This window comes from Ascaphus truei, chromosome 3 (genome assembly GCF_040206685.1).
Source record: "Ascaphus truei isolate aAscTru1 chromosome 3, aAscTru1.hap1, whole genome shotgun sequence".
Taxonomy (NCBI): Eukaryota; Metazoa; Chordata; class Amphibia; order Anura; family Ascaphidae; genus Ascaphus; species Ascaphus truei.
Window position 1 is genome coordinate 41,385,395 of NC_134485.1, and position 13,517 is coordinate 41,398,911.

The following is a 13,517-nucleotide window of genomic DNA, read 5'->3' on the forward strand; positions in this document are numbered from 1 at the left end:
CCCACACTCTCTCTCTCTCCCCACACTTCTCTCTCTCCCCCACACTCTCTCTCTCTCTCCCCACACTCTCCTCTCTCCCCCACACCTCTCTCTCTCCCCCACACTCTCTCTCCCCCACACTCCTCTCTCTCTCCCCCCACACTCTCTCTCTCCCCCACTCTCTCTCTCCCCACACTCTCTCTCTCCCCCCCATACACCTCTCTCTCTCTCCCCCCACACACTCTCTCTCTCTCCCCCCCCACTCTCTCTCTCTCTCCCCCACACTCTCTCTCTCTCTCCCCCACACTCTCTCTCTCCACACTCTCCCTCTCTCTCCCCCACACACTCTCTCTCTCCCCCACACTCTCTCTCTCTCTCCCCCACACTCTCTCACACTCTGGATCTGGATATCTTAACTGCCCTATACTACACTGAAATAACCTATACTGCTTACTTCCAGATCTGACTCAAGCTTCACACGGAAGACATCGAACCCCCCCTAACCCAGAAGACAGGTAACGAACACCTCCCCTCCAATGTATAACATTGCGGGAATGAGGGTACCTGGACTTTGAGGGTCTGCGGATCAGGTAAGATCCCAGACGGGATTGCTGCTTTAAATATTGTGAAGCGGGGGCGTCCAGACACTGGTTACGGGGTGCAGGAAACTAGTCATTCACATCTGGCTTTTTTGTTCTAGATCCAACATTTACTTACACACACACACACACACAACAAGGACTAATTGAAGTATAATGTAATACAATAAATAAACTAATGTCAAAAACGAATGTTCTTACTAGGAATTTATTCAATTTATTTAATTTATGTTTTTTTTAAAATGCGGGGCTGGGGGCGGGACTAGAGGCGGGGTTGGGGGCGGGACTAGGTGGCGAGTAGATTTTTTGGTTCGGCGAGTAGATTTTTGGGTGATTTGTCAAGCACTGTTAATGACAATCGAGAAATCTTCCTGAAGTTCCTTGAGGGCCATATGTTTCTTTCTATTGAGATTTGGTGTATTTAATGATTGTGGTCTTTAATTACTAATTTACAAAAAAAAACCTCGATATTACCACAAGTATCAAAGGGGGGTGTAAAAGTAGACTTTGACCTAGGGTCAATGAAGGAGCTTCCTCTGGGACTCTCTAATTCTCTTGAAGTAAGGAAATAAATTCCTGAAGGAACATCAGATCATTGGGGTTTAAGTCATCAAATGATGAATTTCTAAGTGCCATTCTTTTTTTTTTTTTATAAAACAACTTGTAAAAAAATAACTTTTGTGTAAACAGGTTTGTGTCCTTTACCCACTCAAAACAATATTAAGGACAAAAATAGAGAGGTTGATTATTTCGGGATCTGAGGTTGGGGTGTTGGGGATGGGGGTGTTAAAAACTTCCACATGGTTGGTCTCTTCCCGCAGAAGTTGTACCCAGATATCCCTGCCTCTTAAACCTCTTCTTTCCCCACCTCCTTTCCTATTATTGAGTTTGCTTGAGCTGTACCCAGTTTGCCCTAAAAAAAGTGGAGGATTCTCTCTCAGTTCTATTAGGTGTCAGCTCTTGCTCACCCTCTCCTGTCCTTTCTGATCTCTCCCATTCGGTTAAGGAGTCTTTTTGTTTAGGGGACAGGGTCTCCTTTTAGAGGTATTATATCAGACGTCTCTACCCTCTTTAATGACCCTGGAGTCACGGAAGTACTCTTTCTGTTTGCGGTCTTTTAATTCAGAAATAAACCAGATTTTATTGTTTTTTAATCCCGTCTCAAAGATTTGAACTCATCGTATGATTTATATTTACTCACTTCTGTGAGTTGTTTTTCTAATTCCCCATTGATGCTACCGAGTTTCTTGCTCTCATAGTGAACCAACAATATTATAAGGTTTCTAGAGCAATTCAAGAAAGTAGTGGAAAAGTAAGCCATGCAAAACTTTCTCCATTAAAAACAGCTTGAAATAATGTACCCTACAATTTTATGGTGATGAATATACAGTAAGAGTAGAAAAGAGACCCTTAATACTAATATCTAGGGAACATTTACAGCCGACCTTATCCAAAATGATTGAGTGATTTTGAGTGTACTTGGGATTGTGCTGGGGGTATACCAGATTCTGAAAGAATGTAATAGTTATAACAATGAAAATGCTAGAGAAGTCTAAAAGGTGCTTTCCAGAGCTTACTCTGCTGTTCAATTGAAGACTAGTATTATATTGAGTACTCGAATTGTCTGAAGAAATTAAGTAAAGATCAGTAGAAAAGCTTTGCTTAAGCTCATTGAATATTACCTGTATGACAATTATTTTTATTATATAAGCAATTTCTTTTAAGTATAACAAGCTACATCCAGTTTTCCAATTGCTGAGTTGTCAAAAACCTATGCTTGTAAGTCTAGAGATGTGCCAATTACTAAAGTCTTAATTGCCTGCCTCAGAAATAAGATTTGTATAATTGCACTAATAGCAACAATTGAGCACCAACATTTTTAGAAGAATGTCAATTTTCCTCTGAATATATAACAATGGGGACCAACACTCATGACACACCTGTCATCTGTGCTATGCAATTTTCTGATATCATAAACTAGTCGACTTTGTACTCAATACTAGAAATTGAATCTATATACTCAGAGCAGACACACGTACAAATGCCAAAAGAGGATAATTAAGGGTTGTAATATAAAGCATTTTAATGGCCATGGGGAAAGTCAGATGGAAACATTTAAATTACTATAAATCATTATTAAACAATATAAGAATCTAGAGCAGAGCTCTTCAACTGGTGACCAACAGGGCCAAGTGAAGCCCTTGAAGGGCCATGATGTGGCCCTTGGACTCTTAGCTGCTTAAAGAGGCAATCCAAACAGCTTTAAACAAAATAAAAATATATATATTTAATATATGCAGTCTTTGATAACCTTTATTGAAAACGAATTGCAAAAGCTGCCGATTTGCCGAGCTGCAAAGCAGCTGCCAGACGGGAATATTGAGATATAAAAACAATTTATTGTGCTCTTAGGCAGCACATATCGAAGAAAAAAGTCCTGTGGTGCGTTCCGCACCTGTGCAGGTGCTTTATCAAAGAGGGAATATTGGGAACAAATGATCACAAACAGGAAAGTGTTACAAAGATCTTGCACTGCTGGGGAGGTGGGCTAAAGCCTGCTATAGGAATCAAAAGATGCTCGGTATATTAAAATTCATTAAAAATGGCATTAAGAGTTGAATTTGAAAACTATTTTCTAATACTACAGAACTGATTTATTTAAAAAACAAAAAAACAAACCACACCTGTGGGATATTGCTTGGATTGCTCCTTTAACCAACTATACAACAATAGATAATGCTACATCTAATTTGAAATTATTTGGTTAAATACCATCTGTTTTTTCTTCTCATAGGTTTGGGTCATTTAATTAAATCCTTTGGCCAAAACATTTCAAGCCTGCGACCATGTCCAGGTCCTACACCTATTAGCAAGTCCTACACTACCAATATTACTGTCTTTTGTATTTTCTTCCACTGCATAAAGAGAAGAGAAAAAAACAACAACACTATATAGACAACAGCATGCTCTAATAATTATAGGGAAATAATCTACAAAATCAAATGTAAGAAAAATATATATACTTCCTATGCTTGTGGCAACAGCAAATGTTCTCTCCATCACTCTACTGGGGGAAGAAATCTCTCAATAGACTGCTCATTCACATGTGTATACCAGGGCCAACTAATTAAAAGTGGGATGGGTGAGGTTAAAACTAAGGAGGAGGGGTCACAGACCTTCCAATAATTGTTAACAATTTATATTTTTATATACAGGTACACAGTCTTAGCAAGCTCAAAACCTCAACCCACTGCATTATATATTATGTAGTTGAATAAATTAAGAAGACAGTACAGAATTGGTAAAGTAGGACCTGCTGAGAGGGTCACACCTTAACATGGTTGCAGGCTTGAAATGTTTTGGCCAAAGGATTTAACTAAATGACCCATACTTGTAAGAAGAAACAACAGACAGTATTGAAATAAATCATTTGTCATTTTGGATGTAGCACTGGGGATCTTTGTCTATTGTTGTATACTTTAGGTCACTATCCCAGTAGCACGCCAATAGACAAATAAATATATACAGTATAATGCAGTGGGTTTGGGTTTTGAGCTTGCTAAGACTGTGTATGCTTAAGCAACTAGTAAGAAATTAAGAGGAGCAACGTGCAATGTTTCACACTGAAAATCACTTGTAAATTAATCTATTTTAGAAATATATGGTACAAATATCAGAAATGTTTGCAAAATGTTGAAATATTATAATTTTCAAAATTTATACGTACAGCAGGGCCCCACTAATACAGCGGGTTCCGTTCTGAGGACCCGCAGTAAAGCGAAAATCGGCAAAAAGCGGAACTGGCGATTTTCATTAGGTGCACATGCACAGACCGGCAATGCGCCGTTCTGCGCATGCGTGACATCGGGAAACCCCTCCATTCTGCGCATGCGCAACCCTGGACCGGCCCGTTCTGTGCATGCGCGATCCCGGACGTCCCCCTTCTCGGCATCACCGTATCGGCGGATTGCCGAAAAGCGGAGCGCCGAGAAGTGGGGCCTTCCTGTATCAAAATTACATGACAAAATTACATAAGCTTGCAGCCCTTCTACACCTAAATGTTTTCTGATCCGGCTCCTTTGGATACCTTGTTGAAGAGTCCTCATCTAGAGGGTGGGAAACTGGATTGTTGGGGTAATATACAATAACACAGAGGGACATATTCTGCCATTCTGCCATAAGACACCTTCCTTTGCTGCTAGATAGGCTATAACTTGTCTTATGGCAGAAGACTGATTAGTAAATATGAGATACAGAATAATGATTTGACAGCAAAAGAGTAATTTAAATTGACCATCCCCTTATATTGCACTTCCACTTTGCTCTAAAGTAACCTTCTCAAACATGGAGTTTCTGCTGAGATTTTCTCTGTAATGTTTTGCCCCCAAGGGGGGAGATGGGGATTCATTTGTAAATATACTGTAGTATAATTTCAATGCATTTAACTGTTGGTAGTCTTTTTCCTGTATTCCTTTTCACTGCAGTACTCAGTTCTACTATGATTTAGGACAGTGGTGCGCAAACTGGGTGGCGCGCTCCCCAGGGGGGCATGAGATTGTCTGCAGGGGGCGCAGGGTTTACAGAGGCACCGCGCGCTTCCCGAAAGCACTTAATTTAAGTGCTGGGGAAGCAGTGAAGGCCTCTGTGAACTGCACTTACCTTGGCTCCGGCGGCATCTTAGACACGTCGCCATGGTAACGCGGCGTCATTTGATGCCGCGCGGTCATGTGACATCACGTTGCCATGGCAGCTATTTTTTTTCTTTCACAGGCGATGAAGCACTACAGTAAGGGGGTGGGGGGGAGTCCAAGTTTATTGTGCTGTGTGCATAATAATAGTCAATAGTTTGTCCTAATCCCCCCCTCTCTCAATGACAAAAGAAATACAGACTCGTTTACGCCGAGTGAGGTGACTCAGCTAAAACCCATCGCCGGGGAGGTGTGGAGATCAAGTACTGTATTGTACTGTAAAATGCCTTTTTCCTTGGCTTTGGTAGGGTGAGGGAGTGTGTTGCAGGGTACATGCAACCACACACGTGGGTTCTCTTGATAAGGCTTCTTTATTGAGCCTTAAAAACATACAGCACACAGAACAAAATAGCTTCTCTTCAGCATACAAAAACAAAATAGCTTCTCTTCAGCAGACAAAAACAAAATAGCTTCTCTTCAGCATAGAAAACAAGGCAGCTTCTCTTCAGCATGCAGGACACAGACAGTTCATCACACATGTACTTTGAAAACAGACCTTATAGCAGTAATCTCTTCAGTATTTCAGTCCTGTCTCCTGACCAGCTAGCTTGCATGTGTGTACAGCCTGGGGATTTTAAAACGCCTTGATTATGCAGCTGAGGTCAGACTAATTAAGCAGCCCTTCTCAACTGAAACTTAACCTCGTCACTGCTGCACTGCAAGCCTAAACATAGGTTTGCCAGGTATATGGCTGGTGACATTCATTCACTCTGTCACATTCCTCCCCTGTTAGTGTGTGGCTGGGGCCATGCATGGCTGAAGCCTGACCATCCACCCCTTCTCTAGAAAAGAAGTCAGCATTTGCATTTTCTTTTCCAGGCCTGTGCTGAATCTCAAATGAGAAGGGTTGGAGGGACTTATACCACCTGGTCAATCTAGCATTGGAGTCCTTCATACTATTTAACCACTTCAATGGTCATGGTCCGTCACCAGAGTAAAATGGACTCCTGCCAGGTAATACCTCAAAGCATCGATTGCACACTGTACTGCGAGGCACTCCTTCTCAACCACTGAGTAGTTGTTTTTCCCTCTGGAACAATTTCCTATTCAGAAAAGGATCGGATGTTCCACTTCCTCAAACTGTTGTGACAACACTGCCCCTAGCTATATCTCTGATGCATCGGTTTGCACTACAAAAGGCCTGTTGAAGTCTGGGATTCTAAGGACGAGACCCTCTGATAGACACCTTTTTATGTCCTCAAAGGCTCTCTGACACTCCCTTGACCATACCACTTGTGTAGGGGCACACTTTTTTGTGAGGTCCGTTAATGTTCTGCAACTTTTGAGTAGTTGGGGATGAACCACCGATAGTACCCTGCTAAACCCAGCAGAGAGCGTACCTGCGTTTTTGTTTGGGGGGTCTGAACTTCTTTCAGGGCAACTACCTTGTCGGCTAGTGGCCTTACTTTTCCACCTCCCACTGTATACCCTAAGTATTTGGTTTACGCCTTACCTAAGGCACATTTCTTAGGGTTGGCTGTGAGCCCTGCCTCTCTTAGAGATTTGAGGACCGCTTTCAGCCTACTTAGATGGGCCGCCAGTGTTTACGATAAATGACAATGTCACCTAGGTAGGCCATGGCATAAGCCCTATGGGGTCTCAGCACTTTATCCATGAGTCTCTGAAATGTGGCTGGGGCTCCATGCAGTCCAAATGGCGTTGTCACAAACTGGTATAAACCCATGGGAGTGGCAAAGGTTGTTTTGCACTTGGACTTTTCCTGTAAAGGTATTTGCCAGTATCCTTTTGTTAAGTCCAGCGTTGATATATATTCCGCGTTACCAAGGGCGTCAATTAACTCGTCCACCTTTGGCATCGGATACGCGTCAAACTTGGATACCGCATTGATCTTTCGGAGGTCCACACCAAATTTTACCTTCCCATCGGGTTTAGGGACATAACTAGTGGACTACACCACTCACTGCATGATTCCTCAATCACTCCTAAGTGTAACATTTCTTGTACCTCCTTCTCTACCAGGGCCATACAACTTTCAGGCAACCTATAAGGACGGGAACGTACTTTTACCCCAGGTGCAGTCTCAATCACATGTGAAATTAAATTAGTTTGACCTGGCAAATCAGAAAAAACATCATGGAATTGTGTAATTATTTCTAACAAGTCCCCTTTTTGTTCAGAGGACAACTGTCTACCCATTGGGATTTTATCGTCACCCACGATGTTCTCCCATGGGGGCTGAGGACCCAAGTCCATTTCTTCCTCCACCGGGTGGATGAATAGGGACCGCTGCATCTTTCAGGGTTTCAGCAAGTTCACATGGTAAATTTGTTTACCCTTCCTGGACCCTGGTTGAGCGATCTCGTAATCCACATCACCCGTACGGCGGAGTACTTCGAATGGGCCCTGTCATTTGGCTAGGAGTTTGCTCTCACAACTGGGTAACAACAACATCACCTGATCTCCTGGGTGAAACACTTTCATACAAGCATTTTGATTGTAATGTCTCTCCTGACAGTCCTGGGCTGATCTAAGATTCTCCCTAGAAAAATGCCCGACCACATCTAGGCGCTTCCTAAGGTCCAATACATATTGCAGGGTATTCTTAGAAGGGGACCGCTGTTCCTGCCAGGACTCCTTTAAGAGGTCTAGGATACCCCAAGGTTGGCGGCCATACAGCAGTTCAAATGGAGAGAATCCCGTGGAGGCCTGGGGAACTTCCCACACTGCAAACAGCAGAAAAGGGAAAAGTTCATCCCAGGCTCTCTTCTCTGAATCTACAAATTTCCTCTGCATCCCTTTTAGAGTTCGGTTAAATCTTTCCACCAATCTGTCACTCTGTGAATGGTAGAGCAATGTCTGAACAGACTTGACCTCTAGTAATTTTAAGACATCCTGAATCAGTTTAGCCATAAAATTTGTACCTTGGTCTGTCAACATAACCTGGGGAAGTCCAACCCGTGAGAACAGCTCCAACAACTTGTTGGATACTTGCTTCGCTGTTGCTGTTCTCAGGGGGAACGCCTCAGGATATCTTGTTGTATAGTCAACTATTACAAGAATAATTGAATGGAAAAAGATTCGGGCACAGCAAACTGGAAATGGAGGCTGGTATATGCTGGTAAAAAGTCCTTTATTAAGGCATGCAAGCCAATATAAAAAGCACAGAGTATCCCCTTTCTGAGAAAGCGCCCTGAGAGGCGAGAAACGCGTCAGGGGATACTCTGTGCTTTTTATATTGGCTTGCATGCCTTAATAAAGGACTTTTTACCAGCATATACCAGCCTCCATTTCAAGTTTGCTGTGCCCGAATCTTTTTCCATTCAACTATCTTGCTATCTTATTCGGAGCACGCTCAGGGACGGCATACCTTTAAATCTCGTGAGATTTGACTCGGTGCTTGGCTGACAGTTCTGGTGCTAGCAGGGAGTGATCGCGGCGGTCCCGGTGGAGAGACGCAGGCTGCCTGAGACCAGTGATTGGCGGGTCGTGGACAGATGACGTCATCGCGTCGCCACTTCCCGTGGAGTCACCACGTTGGAGTAAAAGGTCGGCAGCGCTGTCTGGAGCCTCCAGAGTGATCGACTGCCGGATTGAGGAGTACCATCCAGAACATCATACTTCAGCTAAGTGTCTAACCCCCACCCCCTCTCTCCATTTCCTTCAACATATACCTGTTTAGATGCCTCCGTTATACACCGTGTAATGGACATGACCCACTAGCTATCTTGGTGCCACTGCCAGACACGGAGAGGTTTAACAGGTTATACTTTCAAGGGGGAGACACATACTGGATTGTGGATTATATCACAGATGGACTATTATTCACCGTGGCCTTGTACACCTTTATTAGTCATTTTGCCATCCCGTCACTTTATCTTCATGGTCCTTCAATACCACATCTGCTGTTGTTGCATTGGAGCACACAAAGGGCAGCTCCTCTACCCATTTTTTCCATTTGACTATTACAAGAATAAACCTGTGTCCTTTCGCAGTAGGTTCTAGAGGTCCTACCAAGTCTACCCCAATCCTCTCAAAGGCTGACACCAAGGGTAGAGGAACCAAAGGGGCTAGTTTTGTCCCTTCGGACTAGTTAGCTGGCACTCCAGACATGCCGCACATAACTTAGCAATATCACTATGCATCCCTGGCCAATAGAATCGGGACGAAATACGGTCCAATGTTTTATCCCTGTCAAGGTGACCACCCAAAGGGACAGTATGGCCAAGAGTGAACACAGATTTAACAAACGCCTTGGGAACCAATATCTGTCTGGTGACCTCCCCTGTTTGTGTCTGCCTATTCACCCTATACAAAATATCATTTGATAATTCAAAATGGGGGAATACTATCACCCCCTGTGCATTTAATATCTGCTCATCAATTTTTACCACCTTATCATACTGTCTAGCAAGGACTGGGTCTTCCCTTTGCCTCTGGCGAAAATCTGGGAGGTATAGGTCTGGTAAATCTTGAGGGCCCATATCCCCCTCCCTCTGGCCATCCCAAGCCATCACTTGTGACTTCTGGCTACTAGAATGGTCACCTTGAGACCCAGATTTCTGCAACCAGTCCTGTTTGTCAGAGCGTCTTTGCTTCCGAGTCTTTGTAACCCGGTGTCTACTGGGAAAAAGGTCTGCCGAGAAGGAGAACAGTTTGCCAGGGTTCTCCTGAGCCATAGAATAAGGCTCCTCGTGAGAGACTGGAGCCATTAGGTCAGAAAAGAAAGGCCAGTCCCGGATGAGCACAACGGGGGCAGGGAGCCAAAGAGTGACTCCTACTTCGAGGTAGGCCTCCTGACCTATTACTAGTAACCGGATTTTGGCCGTCGGATACCATTTTACATCGCCGTGTATCCATTCTATACTCCATGGAGAGTCAAAAGAACACACGTTAGGCGGTAACAGTTCCTGGAAGACCAGAGTTTTCCCAGAGCACAAATCTACAAGGGCCTGGACGTTTTTTCCCCCAACCTGGGCTGGAAGTAGCCAGGGCTTGTAATTTTCTCCAGTGAAGGCTGAGGCGACGGTCCTGATGAAGGAACAATCCATCTGTTGACAGTCCACATGCCGGTGGCCTTGTCCTCCGCAGGCGGAACATGGAGAGGGTTCCCTCGCAGGAGGGGGCCGTGGATAGCGCTCCGCTGGACCGGATACTGGAGATCAGGCATCTGGTGGGTCCTGTGGGTGACGTCCTCAGAAGTTCCTCTCATTTGGCGACAAGCCGACATCAGGAAGGGGATGAGGGTCTCGGCAGTGCCCGGCGTTTTGACTTCTTCCTTGTTGGAAGGACTGCTCCTTTCGTGGCACTTTGAGGTTGCGCATGGAGGGGCCGTAGTTTCCTCATTGTTCCAATCTCCCTCTTTGGGTCTCCGCAAGTGCTGGTGAAGTTGGATCCGTCGGGTCCAGGGCACTCGTCTGATCTTCGGCCCCAAGGAAGTTATCAACGAGTCGGACCGCCAAAGCTAGGGTTTCAGCAGCATGGCGTTTTACCCATGAGCATGCGGAAGGGGGTATTATCTGTAGGAATTGTTCCAAAACCACTTGCTCAAGAATTGCCTCCTTAGTGCGCTCCTCGGGTTGTATCCAGCGAGTACACAAGTCCAATAACTGCTGAGCGAGGACACGGGGCGTCATCTTAGCGGTGTACTTCAGGTTCTGGAACTGCTGCCGATAGGTCTCTGAGGTCAGACCTATGCGATCCAGTATGGCGGCTTTTACTTGTTGGTAGTCCATTGCCTGATCTGCTGGGAGGCCCTGATATGAGACCTGGGCTTCTCCTATGAGGAGCGGGGCCAAAGCAGTTGCCCAGCGATCTGCAGCCCAGCCCTGAGCTTCAGCAACCCTTTAAAATGTTAGTAGAAAAGCCTCTGGATCCTCGTTCACAGCCATTTCTCTAAGGAGGACCGGGGGTTTGTTCGCAAGTTCTGGACTGGCAGACCCCTGGAATTTGGTCAGCAGCTTGGCCATCCGCTTATCCTGTGCTGTCTGCTGCTGGGTTAGGAGCTGGGTTTGCTGTTGCAATAGTAGTTGGGCCTGCTCCTGCATTAACAGTCCCTGCTGTTTGGTCTGCTCCTGCATTAACAGTCCCTGCTATCTGGTCTGCTCACACAGAAACTCTTTTAAACATTCTTCCATTTTTCTCATTTTTGTGTGTGTGTGGCCCTTCAACTGCAGGGGCCTCTCAAAATCCCGGCACTTCTGACACCATATGTTGCAGGGTACATACAAGCACACACGCAGGCTCTCTTGATATAGCTTCTTTATTGAGCCTTAAAAACATACAGCACACAAAACAAAATAGTTTCTCTTCAGCAGACAAAACAAAATAGCTTCTCTTCAGCATAGAAAACAAGGCAGCTTCTCTATAGCATGCAGGACACAGACAGTTCATCACACATGTACTTTGAAAAACAGACCTTATAGCAGTAATCTCTTCAGTATTTCAGTCCTGTCTCCTGACCAGCTAGCTTGCATGTGTGTACAACCTGGGGATTTTAAAACGCCTTGATTATGCAGCTGAGGTCAGACTAATTAAGCAGCCCTTCTCAACTGAAACTTAACCTCGTCACTGCTGCACTGCAAGCCTAAACATAGGTTTGCCAGGTATATGGCTGGTGACATTCATTCACTCTGTCACATTCCTCCCCTGTTAGTGTGTGGCTGGGGCCACGCATGGCTGAAGCCTGACCATCCACCCCTTCTCTAGAAAAGAAGTCAGCATTTGCATTTTCTTTTCCAGGCCTGTGCTGAATCTCAAATGAGAAGGGTTGGAGGGACTTATACCACCTGGTCAATCTAGCATTGGAGTCCTTCATAATATTTAACCACTTCAATGGAGCATGGTCCGTCACCAGAGTAAAATGGACTCCTGCCAGGTAATACCTCAAAGCATCGATTGCACACTTTACTGCGAGGCACTCTTTCTCAATCACTGAGTAGTTTTTTTCCCTCTGGAACAATTCCTATTCAGAAAAAGGATCGGATGTTCCACTTCCTCAAACTGTTGTGACAACACTGCCCCTAGACATATCTCTGATGCATCGGTTTGCACTACAAAAGGCCTGTTGAAGTCTGGGATTCTAAGGACGGGACTCTCTGATAGACACCTTTTTATGTCCTCAAAGGCTCTCTGACACTCCCTTGACCATACCACTTGTGTAGGGGCACACTTTTTTGTGAGGTCCGTTAATGTTCTGCAACTTTTGAGTAGTTGGGGATGAACCGCCGATAGTACCCTGCTAAACCCAGCAGAGAGCGTACCTGCGTTTTTGTTTGGGGGGTCTGAACTTCTTTCAGGGCAACTACCTTGTCGGCTAGTGGCCTTACTTTTCCATCTCCCACTGTATACCCTAAGTATTTGGTTTACGCCTTACCTAAGGCACATTTCTTAGGGTTGGCTGTGAGCCCTGCCTCTCTTAGAGATTTGAGGACCGCTTTCAGCCTACTTAGATGGGCCGCCAGTGTTTACGATAAATGACAATGTCACCTAGGTAGGCCGTGGCATAAGCCCTATGGGGTCTCAGCACTTTATCCATGAGTCTCTGAAATGTGGCTGGGGCTCCATGCAGTCCAAATGGCGTTGTCACAAACTGGTATAAACCCATGGGAGTGGCAAAGGTTGTTTTGCACTTGGACTTTTCCTGTAAAGGTATTTGCCAGTATCCTTTTGTTAAGTCCAGCGTTGATATATATTCCGCGTTACCAAGGGCGTCAATTAACTCGTCCACCTTTGGCATCGGATACGCGTCAAACTTGGATACCGCATTGATCTTTCGGAGGTCCACACCAAATTTTACCTTCCCATCGGGTTTAGGGACATAACTAGTGGACTACACCACTCACTGCATGATTCCTCAATCACTGCTACTGCTGCGGCCAAGTTTATTCGAGCATTTGCCCGTTCTTGGCCGCAGCAGTAGCCTGGCGCGCGCCCGAGGGTGACGGGCGCGCGCCGAAGCAGCGGAAGAGCGCCCTCCGATCGGGGCGCTCTCCCTACTGCTGCCGGGTCCGCCGGGTCCCCCGGAACCCCCTGCCGCCGTCCCGCGATCGCGGGACACCAGGGCTCCCTCGGGGAGCCCTGGACGCGCGTGCAGGGGGCGCAGGCTCCCGAAGACGCGTGACCGTGCGTCTATGACGCGCGGCACGCCGAGGGGCGGCCACTAGCAAGCCGGGAAATCTCCCGGCTTGCGGTACCGGCCACACTTTAATAAAGTGTGTCGGTAGTGTAAGTG